Source organism: Hemiscyllium ocellatum, chromosome 41 (genome assembly GCF_020745735.1).
Source record: "Hemiscyllium ocellatum isolate sHemOce1 chromosome 41, sHemOce1.pat.X.cur, whole genome shotgun sequence".
In the NCBI taxonomy this organism is placed as follows: Eukaryota; Metazoa; Chordata; class Chondrichthyes; order Orectolobiformes; family Hemiscylliidae; genus Hemiscyllium; species Hemiscyllium ocellatum.
In genome coordinates, this window is record NC_083441.1 from 5,082,886 (window position 1) to 5,103,984 (window position 21,099).

Consider the following 21,099-nt stretch of genomic DNA (forward strand, 5'->3'; position numbering starts at 1 on the left):
CTTTGTTAGATTTTTCATTTTTGTTCCGAAGGGTGTTTTCTGGAGATTGTGGCAGTTATTTGGAACATCACCATTAAGTTGGAATGATGTGCTGGGATTTTGGATAAGTTATGTCATTCAACATTCTGTTCTGCTTTGTTGGTGCTTCATTCTGAAACCTTGAAAGTAAATTCTGACTTGTTGGAAACTAAGTTTGAGGAGCGGCATGAAATATGAGTTATTACACCTGCTGAAAACAAGTAGCAACGTTCGGGAGTGGGCTACCAAATTGAAATGTTTGAGAAGGTCTGGCCTGGACATAACAAAAACAGGATTTGGTTCATAGTTTCAAACTGGGATTAAGTGTGTTGGACCTGAAGGCTACGAGTAGTAGTTAGTATCTTTCGATGTGGGTGTTGCATTCTGTTGGTTTAAACTGTGCTTGGGATGTCTCTTTCAGTCACCAAGCATTTTCTGCGGGGTGGAAAAACTTACTTCGGGACTTTACAAAAGGCGATTAAGAGCAAGTTGTTGGAAGTAGCAGACACGGTGGAGCTAGTGCTGCTTCCATCTGTAAGGAACGACCGATAACCCCAACAATAGCTCAGCATTTAAATATGCATAAAGAGCCTTATTTGGAAATGGCAAATGTTCGATTGAAAATGAAAAGGCAAAAGGCAATGTATCACGATTAAAAGCAGAGGAAAGAGACAAAGAACTAATTGAATTTAATGAACAAAAATAATGAAAGAGAGAAAGCGTGAGAAGACATAGAAAATGCGAGAGAGGAAAGAAAGTTTGAACTTTGTACATTGGCACTAAGACAGGAATTCAGAAATAATCCTGAAGTAGCGAGAACACGTGTAGAAGAGCAGACATTTCAAAATGACAAGGTCAGCAACTGAAAGGACTGATCACTGGGAATTGATCCTTAAATCAAAATTTGGCTTTCAAAATCAATTTCAACAAAATAATCCTTGCTGTTTGGAACGAGGTCATGGAGCCTAACCCACCCAGAGCCATTCCACTCCCCTGTTATACTTCATTTACACCTAATTAAAGAACCTAACTATACATCCCTGAACATAGGCACGGCCAACTCAGCTAAACTGCACATCTTTGGCTTGTGGGAGGAAACTCACGCAGACGCAAGAGGAATGTGCAAATCCCACAAAGACAGTTGCCCTAAGCTAGAATCGCACTGGGCTCTGCAATAGTCTGCGACAATTGTGCTAACCACTGAGCCACCATGCCAACCATTCCTTAAAGCATATAACTTGGAGGAAAGAACAGTCCTCACGTGCAAAGGCAGGTATCGGTGAAGATCATCTCAGGATGAAAAGGAAACTCTTGAAAGGGGAATAGTGTTTAAAAGTTCCCGTGTTTACACTGCAACAAAATAGGCCAAAAACTGTCATTGTTGGAGTGTTAGAAAACACAAGGAAGCCACTGAATTTTGCTGAAGCAGTGAGAGAAAGCGCAGTGGAGCGTAGGGAGCTGCACCAGAATATACAAATTGGTGGAAGGTTAGTTAACGAGAGAATGTCTTCCTCATACTGTAGATAGCACATGACTAAAGCTGGTACACAGGCTGCTCGCTGTGCAGTGTCCACTTATCTCTTGCCCAACTGTCACTCACTTCACATTGTAGACGTTGTAAACGTTATATTATTGTATACATTACACGGGCTGCACAAATCTGAGTCCAAATATCAGTTGTCCTACATTTTGGACATTGTATTGCTGTAGACGGTAGACACATGCACACTGCTAAATGTCCACATATAAGTCCACATGGTCATGTTATTTGAGATGATTATCCCACTTCCAATTGTCCTCTTTACGTTGGATAGAATTCCCACTTCCACATGTTACCTGTTATTTTAGACAATATTTCCAACTTAAAGTCTTCCTTGAAATTTAAGAGTATTCCCATTTCTTGATGTTGCCTTTATTTTGGACTTTCCTGCAAAAATCAATAAGTCCTGTATTCCTGTGTTAGACAGTATTCACACCTCTAATATTTTGCACAGTATTCCCACTTCCATGCGTTATTTTGCCGATAATTGCAACTTCCACATGTCTCTGTTACTGTGGAGGTATTGAAACATTCACGTTTTCCTTTTTAATATTCGAAGGTATTCCCACTTCCATGCGTGCCTGATATTTTAGGATGTATTCCCACATATTCATAATGCATTCTTCCTGTTGTTTTTGGAAGTATCCCAATCACCTCACGTTCTTTTCGTTTCATATGGTGTTCTGACATCCACATTTTCCTTTTATTGAATATAGTTAACCCCATTCCACATATTCACATATTGTGCAATATGATCTTCGATATGTCCCAGTTATTTTGGACAATATGCCCAGTTCAACACATTCCTTTTATTTTATATAGTATTTCCACTTCCGTATGTTTCCTGCTATTTGAGATAGTATTCCCACTTGCACAGGACTAAATTATATTAGGCAATATTCCATTGTTGATACATCCCTACAATTTGGTACAGTATTACCACTTCCATATGTTCTCTGCTCGTTTATGCAGTATTCGCATTTCCATATCTTCCCTGTCATTTTAGACGGTATTTCCACTTCCTCATGATCCTGTGCTGTTTGACTCTGTCAGATAGAGATTTTAAAGCAGAATCTTGAGACCTGTGTGCAGCAGCCTAATTCCTCTTTATTCTGAGCTCCTTACACATGTAGCGTCGCAGAAGATAGTGGTGACAGACTCCATGTCGCCACCCTTCCCATGAAGTACTGGACATTTACACATTCCATGATAAAATGAGTCTATGCAACATTCCATTCGGTACTTCCTAACTGCCGCCACACTGTTATTAACCTCTACAGACATTTACTAGCTGCATCATACCGAGCGGGTGTTGTCTGTTACTTACTGTTATTAACCTCTACAGACATTTACTAGCTGCATAATACTGAGCGGGTGTTGTCTGTTACTTTGTGAAGCTGTGATTGCTTATTTTCTCAAGGTCATAGTGATTCCGAAATGTTTTGCAATTTACAATGCTATCTGTCATCCCAGTTATCTTTTCCTGAGGTTAACTGTTTATACCACTCATTGCAGTCGTTCTATCATTAGTGTTGTTATCCACTATTTATTTGAACTTGAAAACTTTCTGGCTTATGCAGTATCTGTTAGCTATAAACAAATTGGCCCTAAAACCTTTCACTCTTCAGATTTTTCAGTGTCTGTCATTTACAAACACTCTGGAAATAGAAATGGAAAGGGCAGCATACATTATGAAAGGAACAGATTGATCAAACGCTCCCCACTTTAAAAAAAATGAACCATCAATATCCAAGGATTCCATCGTTTAAAAACCCTTCACAATTTGTTGGCTCTTTAGCACACATATCTATTACATTGGCTACAAACATGCAGACATGCACAACTACGTTCGGTTTCAGTCTGTTGTACTCCTGCCAACGAATGTCTCTGTTTCCCATTATAGTCTTGACAATGCGTTGGCAATCATGTCTTCTTGTCCTATCACCATGTCCAATTTTCAAATTGAATAGCTGTAACAATAAGGTCCATCTAAACAGTCTCCCAAATTTCAATGGGTTATGATCAATCTTAGATGCGTCACTGGTAACATAAACATTAATATGTTATCATGCCAGCACCAAGATCAAAGACTGCTTCTCAAAAGTCGAGTCTTTCTGCTGATGAATGTTCAACTGCCTGTTAAAATTCATGACAGGTCTTTCTATCTTCTCCTCATCTTCTTGCAACAGCACTGCACCGACAACCAGATCATTTGCATCGATAGCCACCTTGAATGATTTTGCATAATCGGTGTGGGGAATGCCAGGGCACAGCTTAACACAGCCATCAGCCTGTCAAATGCCTTCTGACAGTTCACTGCCCACTGAAATCTTTTGCCTTTCTTCAGCAATTCAGTGAGTGAAGCAGCCACATTGATAAAAATTGGTAGAAATTCAGTGCTCTTTTTGTCGATGTTATGGGAAACCGCCCAATTTTCTTTGTTGTTACATCCTATGGGGGTATTTTTTTCGAGTCCAATACATGGTCCAGGAAGGCGACTTAGGCTTTGACAAATTCACCTTTAACCAGGTTTTTCACGAAGCCTCCCTTCAAAAGTAGATCAAACATAGCTGATTAGTGTTGTAAATGTTCCTCCATGTGTGTAAACGACACAGTTGAATACTGCAACAATGACCATATTGTTTAGGCTCTGAAGTGTGGCTGGCGCATTTTTCCTATGAAATGTCACGACTTTAAACTGATACGATCCATTCGGTTTTGTGAAAGCCGAAGTTGCCTTCACTCTTTCTGACAAAGGTGCCTGCCAATATTATCGGCCTTCTCAACACAGTCTTACAAATGCAGATTCGGATGTGCATAAGTTTTTTGTAACTGCATTGACTGTATGACATAACCATTGAGTACCATCTGCATTTGGCAGAATTACTGTGGGCGAGATCCAGTCGCTGTAACTCATTTCACTTATGTCATCTTTTAAACCTGTGTGAACTTTAAAGGGTTACACCGGTAAGAATGTTGCTTAATCGGAATATTGTCTCCGATATCTACATCATGTCTAATTAAGTTGGTAAATCCAAGCTTATCTCCACTTATCGCCCGATGTAAGAGTAATCACTCTTTCAGGTTATTTAGACTTTCCTCTGAAAGGTAGCACAGTAAATTATCCAATTTTTTTCAACCTCCTCATTGTCCAATTTAAGTTGAGGAATGCCCAATTCAAAATTCTTTGAAGGTAAGTGAGGACTACGGGTGCTGGGGCTCATGGTCAACAGTGTAGTGCTGGAAAGGCACAGCTGGTCAGGCAGCATTCGAGGAGCAGGAAAATCGACGTTTTGGGCTTAAACTGCTGAATGTTTCCTGATGAAGGTCTTATGGCTGAAAAGTCAATTCTCCTACTCCTCTGATGCTGCCTGACCTGCTATGTTTTTACATCACAACAATCTAGACTCAGAATTCTCGGAACTATGTTTGTAATTAATATCCTCTTGCTTTCCTTTCCTGTCGAAATACCTTTTGAGCCTTTACACATGACACACTCTGTGAAATTTCTCTTTCTGTGTGGGGTCCCTATAAAGTAGTGAACCTCATTCAATTTCCTTTCGACTTGGCAAAGTCTATTAAACCTTGCTTTTTAAAGGTTCACGTATTAATGGAAACAACAGTAATACCTTATCCACGATAGCAAACCCATGAACCTTTGGTTTCTTGTCTGTTTCCTTTTTCATTGTGTGCTATGATACCTTTAAATAACATTTAGCTAACTCCCTAGCTCTAGTTATTCGTTCTCTAAAACTTACACATAGTCTAGATATGTGGATTCTGAATTCTCACTTATCAATTTCTACTTAAATAAGTTTAACAGTCCTCTCACTCCATAACCAAAAATGCATTCTTATGGACTGGATTTGGACAATTTATTTGACACATCTTTAGAAAATAGAACATAGAAAAATACAGCGCAGTACAGGCCCTTCGGCCCTCGATGTTGCGCGGACCGAAGCCTACCTAACCTACACTAGCCCAATAACCTCCATATGCTTATCCAATGCCCACTTAAATGACCATAAGGAGGGAGAGTCCACCACTGTTACTGGCAGGGCATTCCATGAACTCACAACCCGCTGAGTAAAGAACCTACCCCTAACATTTGTCCTATACCAACCTCCCCTTAATTTAAAGCTGTGTCTCCTACTAACAGCTGACTCAATTAGCGGAAAAAGGTTCTCACTGTCAACCCTATCTAAACCCCTAATCATCTGGTACACCTCTATCAAATCTCCCCTAAGCCTTCTTTTCTCCAATGAGAACAGCCCCAAGTGCCTCAGCCTTTCCTCATACGATCATCCTACCAAGCCAGGCAACATCCTGGTAAACCTCCTCTGCACCCGTTCCAATGCCTCCACATCGTTCCTATAGTATGGCGATCAAAACGGCACACAATACTCCAGATGAGGCCGCACCTGAGTCTTATACAACTGCAACATGACCTCAGGACTCCGGAACTCAATTCCTCTACCAATAAGGCCCAGTACGCCATATGCCTTCCTCACAGCACTATTTACCTGGGTGGCAACTTTCAGAGATCTGTGTACATGGACACCAAGGTCCCTCTGCTCATCCACACTACCAAGTAGCCTACCATTAGCCCAGTAATCCATCTTCTTGTTACTCCTACCGAAGTGGATGACTTCACACTTAGCTACATTGAACTCCATTTGCCACCTTTCTGCCCAGCTCTGCAACTTATATATATATCCTGCTGTAACCTGCCACATCCTTCTTCGGTGTCCAAAACTCCACCGACTTTCGTATCATCCGCAAACTTGCTCACCCAGCCTTCAAGCCCCTCCTTTAGGTCATTTATAAAAATGACAAACAGCAATGGTCCCAAAACAGATCCTTGTGGAACATCGCTAGTAACTGCACTTCAAGATGAACCTATACCATCAACTACCAACCTCTGTCTCCTTCCAGCCAGCCAATTCCTAATCCAAACCTCTAATGCACCCTCAATGCCATACCTCCGTAATTTTTGCAGTAGCCTATCATGGGGTACCTTATCGAACGCCTTGCTGAAATCCATATACACTACACTGACTGCTTTACCCTCATCCACTTCCTTGGTCACCTTCTCAAAGAACTCAATAAGGTTTGTGAGGCACGACCTGCCCTTCACAAAACCATGTTGACTATCCTTGATCACATTATTCCTATCCAGATGTTCATAAATCCTATCCCTTGCAATTCTTTCGAAGACTTTACCCACAACAGAAGTGAGACTCACTGGCCTATAGTTACTAGGGCTATCCCTACTCTCCTTCTTGAACAAGGGGACCACATTCGCTATCCTCCAGTCTTCTACTATTCCTGTAGACAACGACGACATAAAAATCAAGGCCAATGGCTCCGCTATCGCCTCCCTAGCTTCCCAGAGGATCCTAGGATAAATGCCGTCAGGCCCAGGGGACTTACCTATTTTCACCCTTTCCAGTATTCCCCAGACCTCTTCTCTACATACCTCAAAGCCATCTATTCTGATCACTTGTAACTCAATATTCACATCAGCAACAATGTCCTGTTCCTGAGTGAATGCTGATGAAAAGTATTGATTTAGTGTCTCTCCAATCTCCTCCGCCTCCACGCACAACTTCCCACTACTATCCTTGACTGGACCGATACCTACCCTAGTCATCCTTTTATTCCTGACATACCTATAGAAAGCCTTTGGGTTTTACCTAATCCTACCAACTAAGGACTTTTTATGTCCCCTTCTTGCTGCTCTTAGCTCTCTCTTTAGATCCTTCCTGGCTACCATATAACTCTCAATCGCCCCAGCTGAACCTTCACGCTTCATCTTTGCATAGGCCGCCCTCTTGCTTTTCACATGCGACTCCAATTCCTTATTAAACCACGGCTCCCTCACAAGACCCTTTCCTCACTGCCTGACTGGTACATACTCATCAAGGACACCCAATGACTGCTCCTTGAACAAGCTCCACATATCATTTGTGTCCTTCCCTTGAAGCCTATTTTTCCAATCCACGCATCCTAAGTCATGCCTCACCGCATTATAATTTCCCTGCCCCCATCTATAACTCCTGCCCTGCATTGCACACTTATCCCTCTCCATCACTAGAGTAAAAGTCACCGAGTTGTGGTCACTGTCCCCGAAGTGCTCACCTACCTCCAAGTCTAACACCTAGCCTGGTTCATTACCTAGAACTAAATCCAGTATAGCCTCACCTTGTGTTGGCCTGTCTACATATTGTGTCAGGAAACCCTCCTGTACACATTGGACAAACTCCGACCCATCTAACGAACTCGCGCTATAGCTTTCCCAGTCAATATCTGGGAAGTTAAAGTCCCCCATAACAACCACTCCACGACTTTCACTCTTCTCCTGAATCATCCTCGCAATACTTTCCTCTATGTCTCTCGGACTATCAGGAGGCCTGTAGAAAACTCCTAACAGGGTGACCTCACCTTTCCTATTCCTAACCTCAGCCCAAACTACCTCAGATGGCAAGTCTTCCTCCATCGTCCTTTCCACCGCTGTAATACTATCCTTGACAAGTAATACCAAACCTCCCCCTCTTTTACCCCCTCCTCTGACCCTACTAAAACATTTACACCCTGAAACCTGCAACAGCTATTCCTGTCCCTGTTCTACCCACGTCTCTGTAATGGCCACAACATCGAAGTCCCAGGTACCAATCCACGCTGCAAGTCCACCTACCTTATTTCTTATACGTCTGGCATTAAAGTATACACACTTCAAGCCACCTTCCTGTTTACAGGCACCCTCCTTCGAGATCGATGCCATGTTCCTAACCTCCCTACACTCAAGGTCCTGTACCCTAAAGCTACAGTCCAGGTTCCCATGCCCCTGCAGAGTTAGTTTAAACCCTCCCAAAGAGCACTAGCAAACCTCCCCCCGAGGAAACTGGTGCCCCTCAGGTTCAGGTGGAGACCATCCTGTTTATAGAGGTCCCACCTTCCCCAGAAAGAACCCCAGTTATCCAGAAACCGGAATCCCTCCCTCCAGCACCATCCCTGTAGCCATGCATTTAACTGCTCTCTCTCCCTATTCCTTGACTCTCTATCACGTGGCACGGGTAACAAACCAGAGACAACAACTCTGTTCGTTCTAGCTCTGAGCTTCCATCCTAGCTCCTTGAAAGCCTTCCTAACATCTTCACCCCTCTTCCTACCTATGTCGTTGGTGCCAACATGGACCACGACCTGGGGCTGCTCCCCCCCCCCTTAAGGACCCGGAAAACATGATCAGAGACATCACGTACCCTTGCACCTGGGAGGCTAACACACCAATCATGAGTCTGTCGCCCCCGCAAAGCCGCCTATCTGTGCCCCTCACTATTGAGTCCCCAATAACTATCGCTTTACCTGTCTCCACCCTTCCCCTCTGAGCAACGGGGACAGGCTCCGTGCCAGAGGCCTGAACCTCGTTGCTTACCCCTGGTAAGTCATCACCGCAACAAGTATCCAAAACGGTATACTTGTTCTTGAGGGAAATGACCGCAGGGGGTCCCTGCACTGCCTGCTTCCTCTCACTCCTCCTCACTGTCACCCATCTCTCTATAACTTTCGGAGGAACTACTTCCCTAAAGCTCTGATCTATGACCTCCTCTGCCTCCCGAATGATCCGCAGTTCATCCAACTCCAGCTCCAGTTCCCTAACACGGTGTTGGAGGAGCGGGAGTTCGGTGCACTTCCTGCAGATGTACTTGGATGGGACACTAATGGTGTCCCTCACCTCAAATATCATGCAGGGGGAGCATTGCTCTCCTTACACTGCCATCCCTGCTAGCTCCCTTATCACAAAGTAAAAAAGAAGACACGCTTACCTGATATGCCATTGGTCTTTCAGGTTGGAGGTGGTGGTTGGGTGGGAGGGTCTCGGGTTGAGAAAACACTGACTTATATAGCTGGACGGAAATAAAAATCAGAAGTGCCTCCTTTCCCAGAAACCTCTGCTCTCTGACTTCAAATATAAAAGCTCAAATCAACGACTCACCGCTCCCACCCTTGGAGTTGCTGCAGCCGCTGATAAACAGAAATGGAGGACTCCCGCGCTCGAGGAAAGTTTTTAAAGTTTCAAATCAGTGACTCACCGCGCCCGGCCGGACCCTGGTCCAAGCCCCCGTCCTCCGAGTTCCTGCAGCCGCTGATAAACAGAAAGTTTAATTTCTGTCCTCTGTTTAACTGGACATGCTAATTTCTCTGTTTCGTGTTTTGACTGGATTTCTTGTGGTAATTATTGTAGGAATTCGAAATAAACGCTCAGATACTTTTGCCCTGAAACACCTGCCTGCTGCCTTCTTCAATTCGCATTCCGTAAATCCAGTGTCTAGATCCAGGGATCTCGGGGCAAATCGAGCCACCTAAAAAGAAAATCAGATCAATGATTGTAAATCGGAACACTACAAACCCGTGCCTGCTTCCACCTCAAAGAACTACTGTAGCACATACATGGAAATACTAATCTAGCAAGTCCTCCCACCCCCACCCCAGCCACACACCATCCTGACCTGGAAAGTTATTGTCATTCTAATGGCATTGGGGGTCTACCTAGCACACGGACTACAGCATTAGAAGGTTTCCTCATACTGACCAATCCAATGGATTTTAAGACGACGAGTCTCACACTGTTGAGCGGGAGATTTACCCTGTCTCTGAACTTGTGCTGTAACTGTATTGGGAGTGGACACTGAAGCAGGAGCTTTACCTTGAGTTTAAAAAAGTAGAGGAGGGGTTCATTTTCTAGCAGGTACAAACTAAGACAACATTTCTCTATATGAATGAGCAATATGTTGTGTTGATCAAAGCACTGTGGAATTAATTACAAGCAGAAGAATTCTGACTGAACGCAACACGGGGAGCCAAAGCATGGTTGCTATTTGACTGCAGGAACCATTAGAACTTGGACATGATGAGGGTTAGATGTCAATATGTACAATGTTCGACCCCGTCCCCACTTCCACTGGCAGAACACTCTTTCTTGATATTGTTCAGGAGAAGCATAACTGGATATTGATCACATCGCTGCTCTCCATCTCACTGTCTTCGAGGTGTGCTGCTCTCCAACAGTTTAACACCGTCAATGTTGTAGTGGAACCAACCTCTCCTTGTCAGCCTCCATCAGTGTCTTCAGTCGCTCTGTCTGTGTCAGAACAGTAAGAGAACAGACTCACAAACAGATCTCTGATTGACGGGTTTACATACAAAACATCACAAACTGGGAAGAGAATTACAGACTGCACTCCAATTGAAGGGTTTATATGTAAAACAACAGACTGAGGGGTGAGTTGCACATTGAACGCTGATCGAGGGGTTAACATGTAAAATAACAGAGACCGGAGAGCGAGTTACACACTACATTGTGATCAAAAACACAACATTCCAGCAATTCAGTTGCAAACAGCACTCTATTCGAAGGATTTGCGCATAAAGACAAAATAGATGAGCGAGAATAATATACTATATAGTGATGGATGTCGTTATATAGAAAAGCTAAAGAAATGTAGATTCTGGAAAAGAGATTCAAAAATAAGAATTGCTGGAAAAGCTCAACAGGCCTGGCATCAGCTGCGCAAAGAAGACAGACTTAACGTTTTGGGTCCAGTTCTGTCGCCGGCTCTTGGATCTGAAATGCTGACTCTGCTTCCTCTTCACAGACGCTGCCAGACCTGCTAAGAGTTTCCAGCAACTTGTGTTTTTCAAACATATACTGAAGTGTGCGATGCAGATTGTAAGTTGATCAGGGATTAAATAGTTAGAAAGAGTACTGCTTACTTAACTCCGATTGAGGAATTTATCATTAAAGCTGCAGAGAAGGTGAGCACTACATTAATTAACGGATTGATGTTGTAAACAACAGGGTGGCAAGAGCTAGACTCGGTTATGATAAAGGAATTTACATCTAATACCTCTTCTGCAGGGAAGTCTGCTACAGTCTGCTGTGTTTGGAGAGAGAGTTACACACCATAGTCTGTTCTAGTGTTTTATATGTGAAACAACACAGACTGGGGAGTGAGATATATGCTGCACTCTGATCAATGGTTTTAAATATAAAACGAACTAGGCTGAGGTGAGAGTTATACACAATACTCTGATTGAGAGGTTGACATGTAAATCAACACAGGCTGGGCAGAGTGATCCAGATTGCACTCTAATCCAGGGGTTTTCACGTAAACAAAACACAGACTGGGAAGTGGGTTACACCATGAAAGAAGCTCGAAGAGCTTATCTGGAAACAAAACATTACAGCAAGTAAGTTATACTTTGCACGGTATTTGCAGGGTTCATACGTATGTCAGCATAGACTCGGGCAGGCCGCACTGTGTTTGACGAAGTTATACAAAACAACCAAAGATCTGCAGATGCTGAAATCAGAACCACCTGTGGAACGAAAACAGATTTAACATTTCGTGTCCAGTCCTGAAAGAGGGTCACTGGGCACGAACTGTAAACTGTTTTTATTTCCTATAGATGATGCCAGACCTGCTAAGCTTTTCCTGAATTTCTGTTTTTATTATTAAGCATATACTGGGGAATTATACTGACATGTGAATTACAGACTGCACTCTGATTTAGGGAACTATATCTAAAACAGTACACTTGGGGAATGAGTTAGAGACTGCACTCCGATCAAGGATTGTTTATATAAGATATATCAAAACTGAGTAGTCTAACACAGCTGCCTCAAATGCGAGCTTTATAGAATAAATAATGCCTGCTCTGTGACAGAAGTGTTTATATCGAACATGTACCAAGATGTTTGCGAAAAAATTCCCCTAATACAGGGATTTCTGGATAAAACAATGTATGTGGTGAGTAGTCAGGTGCACTGATCAAAGAGATTATGTTTTAAACCACATACACTTGCTACTGCGCAACAAACTGTATTCTGAGGTATTTATGGAGAAAACAACACACTCTGTCTGCTTCGACCCTCCCACATAGACTCCGAGCATATCCCTACATGTGTGTCTCTGGCACTGTGAACATCAGTTCAAAATGCTGATTCATTGTTCCACCCCTGAAGTCTCAGGTGAGTTTACTTTAATTCAAGGAGTGCAACAAGTAAGATAGGGATGAGCTTTATGAATAGATGAAATGACAATGTGGTTGCTATTACAGAAATATGGTTGAGTGGGCAGGACGAGCAGCTCAACTTCCTTGGTGTGGATGTTTCAGACGAGAAAGGGAGAGTTGCAAAAGCCATGGGAGCGAAGTGTTACCGATTGACGAGAATTTCACTGTAGTATTAAGAGAGGATATCTTGGATTGCTCATCCAGTGAGACCATATGGCCAGTAATCAGGAATGAAAAAAAAGGTGCAGTCACTGTAATAAGATTATACTGTGAGCCTCCTAGTTGCCAGGTGGAAATAGAGGAACAGATATGGAAACAGATCATGGAGATATGCAAAAAAAAAGTAGCATTGCTGTCGTGGATAATTTTAGTATCACAAATATTCACTGGGACTTCTTTAGATTCAGCCTTTCTAATGGTTAGAATTTGTTTTGTGCATCCAGAAGAGTTTTTGAAACAGTATGGAGGTAGTCAAGCCTGTGAAGGGGCTGTACTGGACAGGTGCTGGGGAATGAGCCTGGTCAGGTGATGGAAGTTTCACTGAGGAAGAATTTTGGGAACAGTGATTATAATTCCGTCCGTTTTAAGGTAGGTATAGATAAGGTTAATGCTACATTCTCGTGTTAAAGCGTACAAGTGGGAGAAGGCTAATTGAGCAGGAACCTCAGAAATTTCTCAAACTGGCAGTTAGGTAGTAAATTCATATCTGAGAGATGTAATCTTTCAAAGTTCCGTTGATCAGAGTTCATGAGTTGCCTGTTCCTTGAGGGTCAAAGAAAAGGCTGGTAAAATTCGGGAACATTGAATAACAAGACATATTGAAAAGTAAGTCAAAAAGCAAAAAAGGAAGCAAATGCAAAATTTAGAAAATTAAAATCGCATAAATCCTTGCAGAGCTCCATAAAAATATTAACAAAAACGAAATTGGTAGGAAAAGATGTTATTAAATAGGCTTCAGGATAATTCAAGATGTTTTCTGCATATATTAGGAGCTAGTGTGGAACGAGCAGAAGAGAAGATCAACTCAAGCACAAGGTAAAGAATTCATACAGGAAGTCAGAGGATGTGGGTGAAGTTCTTGATGAATATTTCGCATTTGTATTTACTAAGGAGAAAAACATTGATGATGGAAGTTTTATGGAGGAGTATGTTGATATTCTGGGGCATGTTAATTTTAAGAATCAAATGGTGTTGGGTTTCTTGAAAGACATTAATTTAGATAAGTTCCCAGCGCCTGATAGAATTCATTGCAGAATACTGAAGGAGGCAACACGGTGATTGATGGAGCATTGACAGAGATTCTTCTATTCCCTTTTAACCACGCAAGTTCACAGATGATTGGGGAATAGCCAATGTTGTTCCTCCATTTTAAGAAGGGCAATAGGCATATGGAGGGTATTATATGTCGGCAAATCATTCATCAATTGTCGAGAAATTGTTGGAGAAGGTTCTTAGACACAGGATTTAAAGAATAAGAATAGACGTTACAGGAAAAAATTGGCTTGTTGCAGTGTCGACCCAAATTGAGATTTTTGAAAAAGTAACAAAGATGATTAGTGAGGATAATGCAGTGAAAGTTGTCTTCATGGTTTTTACGAGCGAATTTGACACCGTCCCTCATGTGAGATTGATCCAAACGCTTAAATCGCAGGAGATCCACAGGGCCGTCGACATTTGGTACCAAATTGATTTGGTTACAAAAGAAAGCACAGCTCTTGGAGGAATGTTATTCAGACTGGAGTTTTGTGACCAGTGTTGTTCCACGCAGGTCAGTGCCACGATCGCCGCACTGACGTAGGCAGGTAAATGAAGGATGAAGTTTAATCTGGACAAGAGCATGGTGATGCATTTTGGGAGATCAAAAGGTAAGAGAAAAGTACACATTTAATATTACGACACTGGGGTACATTGTTGCAGAGAAGGGCATTCTGGTATATGTTCAAAGCGCTATGAAAGTGGGAACACAAGTGCAAAGGTGAGTAAAGATTTCAACAGCTTGTTTCCCTTAATAAGGCAGGAATTTCCGTTTGAAAGGTGTCAAGTCATTTGGCAGCTGAAGAAGTGAGGCCACGTTTAGAGTATTGTGTGCAGTTCTAAACGTCGCAATTTAAGAACTAATTGGGGGCTTTGGTCAGTGTGCAAGACAGGTTTCTCAGGATGCAACCTGAATTGGAGTGGATTAGATTTCAGAAGAGGTTTCCGTAATTGGATTGATTTCACGAAAGCATTGGAGGCTGAAGGACAACCTGAGAGAAATACATAAAATGATTAGATGCATGGATAAGTTTAATAACCGGAGGCTTTTCCCCAAGATGGAAATGCTAAACATTCGCTGGTACAGGTTTCAGGTGACAGGGCTGAAAATGTGTTTCTGGAAAAGCGCAGCAGGTCAGGAAGCATCCAAGGAGCAGGAGAGTCGACGTTTCGGGAATGAGCCCTTCTTCAGGAATGAGGAAAATGTGTCCAGCAGGTTAAGATAAAAGGTAGGGAGGCGGGACTTGGGGGAGGGGCATTGGAAATGCGATAGGTGGAAGGAGGTCAAGGTGAGGGTAATAGGCCTGAGTGCGGGTGGGGGCGGAGAGGTCATGAAAAAGATTGCAGGTTATGAAGGTGGTGCTGAGTTCGAGGGATTTGACTGAGACAAGGTGGGTGGAGGGGAAATGAGAAAACTGGAGAAACCTGAGTTTGTCCCTTGTGGTTGGAGGTTTCCTAGGTGGAAGATGTGGCGCTTTTCCTCCAGCCGTCGTGTTGGTATGATCTGGCGATGGAGGAGTCGAATGACATGACCTTGGTGGAGTGGGAGAGGGAGTTGAAGTGTTAAGCCACGGGGTGATTGGGTTGGTGTCCCAGAGGTGTTCTCTGAAATGTTCCGCAAGTCGGCAGCCTGTTAGCTCGGATCTCCAGCATCTGCAGTCCTCACTTTCTCCTTAAGGTGACAGAGGTAAAGTTTAACGAAGATGAGAGAGAACGTCTTTCTTTTATACACACAGAAAGTGAGAGGTGCATGAATTTGCAACTAGGGGAGTGGGAGAAGCAAATTAAATAGCAATATTTAAGAGGCATTTACAGAGATGTGTCAATAAGCAGAGAGTAGAGGGATATGAACCATGTTCAGGAAGCCGGAATTAGATGACAATAACTTCACAATTGGCACAAACATATCAGGCAGAAGAGCTTGGCGTGGTGCTGCACTGCTCTATGTTCTATTACCGCAACATTTACTGGGAGTCTGTGATATTTTGAAATTTAACTGAGGGCTCAGGATTAGTTTATACAAAATAACACATACTGAAGAGTGAGGTGAAAATGTGAATTTGATTGAGACCTTCATATTTGACAGTTGACCCTTATCCAGAACAACAATTTTGTTCCAGACTCCAGCCATCCATCCTACAAAACATATCCAACAGAACGTTATGATCACTCCTTCCAAGTGGCTGCGAGGCAGAAAACATTATTGACACTGATGCCCTGATGTTTGGGTTTTTGCCTTTATGACGCAGGTTTCACCTGCCCCATCCCCACACCCCAGCATCTCACAATGGTAATGACCTGGAATAGGTTTCTCTACACTCCAGATCTGCAGGCACACGTTTTGTCCTAATGGCCAGCGAGGCATGCAGACATCATAAAGCAATCTGAAAACAGAGCACACATTCAAATCGGACAGTGAATGTCTGTGTGCCCACACACAAATGCATGTGCATGCGCGGCTGACTTTGAACACAAAGTTGTTTCCTATCTGACTAGTGTGCGTGCAAGCAAATGTCTCCGTGCATCAGTGTGCGCTCACGTCAGGCACATGACTGGTTTGTGCGAACCACTTACTACAAAAGAGTCCTTTCTGTCCATCGAGACGGTACCATAAAACATACACCACTACCCGCACGAGTCCCACTTTTCCGCACTATGCCCTTTTACTAAAATGTTATGACACTTCAGGTGCCACATCCAACTTTATTTTAAAGTTTGTGAGGTCTGCTGTCTCAGGCAGTGCATTTCAGACCCCTCCCTCTGCGTGAATTTGTTTCCTCACATTCCCTCTCAACTTCATGCCTATCACTTTAGAGTTATCCCCCTTTTATTCCTATTGACCGTTTGAATGAGGAGAATGTAGCTTTGCAATCATCATGTCTGTGTTCCTCATAATGTTAAATGCCTCCATTAGGTTCCCACTCAATCCACACAATCTTGTCCCACCTCACCTCATAGCTCAACCTCACCATCCCATGCTATACATTGATGTGTTTCCGCTCCCATGCGTTCACATCCTTCCTGCAGTGCAGTAAGCAAAATTGCGTCGAGTACTCGAGCTGTAGCTTAATCAGTCCGAGACAAATACAACCTAGCTTTTGCTATTATAAGCTATACCATGACTGCAGTGAGCAAGGTTTGTTCTTAACTGCTCTATGAATGTTTTCACTGATCGAGAGACGTGTACTCCTCGGACCCTTCGGTTCTCTGAGTTTCCATGTGTAATGCCATCCTTTCAGTACATGTGCCTGTTTATAAGGGGACAGCCTCGTGCGAAAGGTTGTCAACAGGTCATTTCAAAACACTTACCAGTCATCGTTCTTGCGAAGCAGCAAGGTGATGATGCGTTTAGTGCTGCTAGAACTGTTTGAACTCTCTCAGCACTGAGCAGAGTGTGGTGTATCACACACCACAGTGAATGGTCGAGTCTGAGATGAGTTCCTGCACCCACCCACATCCAACCCCCACCAACACAACATATCGAAGTAAAGTCGGCCCGTTTAACTCAGTCCATTTCCCTCCAATCATTTCTCATTCATGCAATTCTCTAAATTCCCGCAGTCAACAAATCCTCTGGACATTCATCCACAAAACAGCTACACTGTGCATAAAGTTTGCCCCATATCATTTTGTACATTTCTCCTGTCCTCTTTTCAATATGTCCCCTTGTCTTAAAAGCCCCCTCCAAAAGGAAAAGACATTTCTCATTCACCTCCTTTCAATATTTGCAGATGATACCAAGTTGGGTGGGAAGGTGAACAGTGACGAGGAAATCCTCCAGCATGATCTGAACAAGCTGGCTGAGTGGGAAAATCAATGGCAGACGCAGATTAACTTGAATAAATGTGAAATTATTCACTTTGGATGCAAAGGTGAAAAGGCAAATTATGATTTCCATGGCTGGAAATTCAGAGAAGACAGTGTGCACCAATCACTGCTGTTAAGCATGCAGGTGCAGCAAGCGATAAGAAAGTCACATGGTATTCTGGCCTTCATTCTATGTGATTTCGAGTACAGGAATAGTGGTGTGTTATTAAAGTTCATGCCACATCTAGATTATTGTGTGCTTTTGCTTTTCGGGCGTGGGGAAAGTGTTAAACTAATGCAGCAGGGAATGGGAACGTGAATTGTAATTCCAGTATGCAGAAGGTTGAGGTCAGGGATCGGTTTACAAGGCTGCGAGAGGGCACCAGCAATCCGGACGTTGGTTTGATATGTGTGTACTTCAATGACAGGGGTATCCGGAATAAGATAGGTGGAGTTGCAGCATGGTTTGGTACCTGGGACTTCAATGTGTTTGACCATTCCAGAGACATGGCTCGAGGAGAGTCAGCAATGGCTTTTGCAGATTCCGTGATTTAGATTTAGATTTTTCAGCAAGAATAGAAAAGATGGCAAAAGAGATGGGGGTCTGGCATTGTGAATCACAGGTAGTATTATAGCAGCTGAGATAATATTTGAGGAATGGTCTACTAACGCAGATTAGACTGGTGTTAGAATAATGAAAGGAGAGGTCACCCTGTTGAGTGTTTTCTATAGGACTCTGAATTGATCCAGGAGAATGAGAGTAACAGGGCAGTTGTTATGGGACTTTGAAGTCCCTAATATTGACTGAGAATAATATAGTTCAAGCAGACGGGTCAGTTTTTGTTCAATGTGTGCAGGAAGGTCTTCTGACTCAGTATGAATACAGACCAACAAGGGACCTTGCCATATTGGATTTGGTACTGGGAATCAATCAACTGTACAGGGGATTCAACCCATCCAGGTGTTAGATTTGGAGGTAGATGAGCATTTTGGCAATAGTGACAATAATTTGGTTATGTTTTTTTAAAAAAGCAATGGGGAGGGATAGTTACACATGCACAGTAAGAATTATAAATGGGGCATGGCAATTATGATGCGATTAGGCAGATTGAGGATCCATAGGGAAGGAAACCGCAGGGCTTGGACACGTTTGATATGTAGAAGCTAATTCAAGGAACAGCGAGCGTGGGTTCTTCATAGCTATATAGCTGCCATGCAAGGAGGAAGTTCTCCTGAGAGGGAGCCATGATTTACTAAAGAATTTGAAGCCGTTGTCAAGAAATGAAGAAGGTTTATGTGGAAGTGAGGCGTGAATTCTCAGTTAGGGGTCTTGAGAGGTATAAGTTAGCCAGAAATTATCTAATAAGAGGACTGAGAAGAGCCAGGAGAGGACATGAGAAGATTTTGGCGGATAGGATCAAGCTCTTCTATAGATTTTTCAGAAATTAAAGAATGACGAGAGTAAAATTCGGGCCAATCCAGGGTAGTAGTGAAAAGTTGTGTATGGAATCTGAGAACAGGGGAAGTGCTTAATGGATATGTTTTGTCAGTATTCATATTGGAAACGGGCAATGTTAGTGAGAATGCTGAGATTCAGGCTACAAGATTAGGTGGGATTGAGATCGTAAAAGAGGAAATTTTAGCAATTTTGAAAGATCTGAATGTAGATAAGACCCCTAGGCTGGATGGGATATATTCTCGAGGTCTATGGGAAGTCCGGGAGGAGATAGCAGAGCCTTTGGCTTTGATCTTTATGTCATCAGTGTCGACAGGAGTAGTGAGGAAGACTGGAGGATTCCCTTGTTTAAGAAGAGGAGACAGTTCAACCCTGGTAATTATAGGCCGGAGAGCCTGACTTTGTTTGTAGGTAAGATGTTGGAAATGTTTATAAGATTAATCAACATCTGGAAATGAATAATTTGATTTGGGATAGTCAACACGGTTTCGTGAAGAGTAGGTTATGTCTCACTAGATATTTGGAAAGATTCAACACGTTTCACTATTCCACACAATAAGTTTCTGGATAGAAGGCAATATAGCTATTTGGATCAGAAATTCGCTAGTTGATAGAAGACAAAGGATTGTGGTTGATGTGAAATGTTCAACCTGGAGCTCAGTTACCAGTGGTATGCCACAAGGATCTGTTTGGGGCCACTGCTGCTTGTCATTTGTACAAATGATCTGAATGCGGATGTGGAAGAATGGGTTCATAAATTTGAAGAACACAAAAGTTGGCAGAGTTGTGGATAATGCTAAAGGATGTTGTGGGTTAAAAAGGGACGTGCAAAAGATGCAGAGATGGGCTGAGAAGTGGCAAATGGAGTTTAATATGGAAAAGTGTGAGATAGTACACTTCAGAAGAAAATAAAAACAGGAATGCAGAGTACTGGGCTAATGGTAATATTCTCAAAAGAGCAACCCAACCAGATCCATTCCCCTACCCTACTGTTCCACATTTACGCCTGACAAATGTACCTAAAATATACACCCCTGAACACTTTAGACAAGTTAGCATGGCAAATTCACGGAGTCTGCACAACTTTGGATTGTGGGAGTAAATTAGATTACTTACAGTGTGGAAACAGGCCCTTCGGCCCAACAAGTCCACACCGATCCGCCGAAGTGCAACGCACCCATACCCTACATATACCCCTTACCTAACACTACGGGCAATTTAGCATGGCCAATTCACCTGACCCGCACATCTTTGGTCTGTGGGAGGAAATCGGAGAACCCGGAGGAAACCCACGCAGACACGGGGAGAACGTGCAAACTCCACACAGTCAGTCGCCTGAGGCAGGAATTGAACCCAGGTCCCTGGCACTGTGAGGCAGCAGTGCTAACCACTGTGCCACCGTGCCGCCCTTAAACTTGAGCGCCTAGAAGGAACTCACGCAGAGACATAGTAAATGTGCATTCTCCACGACAGACAGTCGCCCAATGCTGGAATCAAACGCGAATCCATGGAATTGTAAGGCAGCAGTGCTAACAATTGAGCCACCGTGTCACGCCAAATTTGAATAAATTTACAACCTCATTTCGATTTTCTGTCTTTCTTTGGAAGACATTTCAAATTTCTGTCCAATGTTGCAATTGCTCTTTCAAATGGATGTAAGTGAACAATTTTGCAATAACAGAATGCTCTGGTGGCTTGTTCAGGGACCTTTTTTGGTGCAGCAATATTATTTGCTTAAATAGAGCTCTCTCGTGAGTATAAATACCAGGAGTTTGGGTTCATATTGACTTTGAGCAGACAGCATCACTACTGCCACACCAAAGGTTTTCTGTTGAAGAAGATGATGTACCCATTAATATTTCAGATTGAACGAATTTACTATCCAATTCTGGCAGCTATTGGCGTTATTGGTAACATTTTAAATCTAATAATTTATCCCAATGTGTAA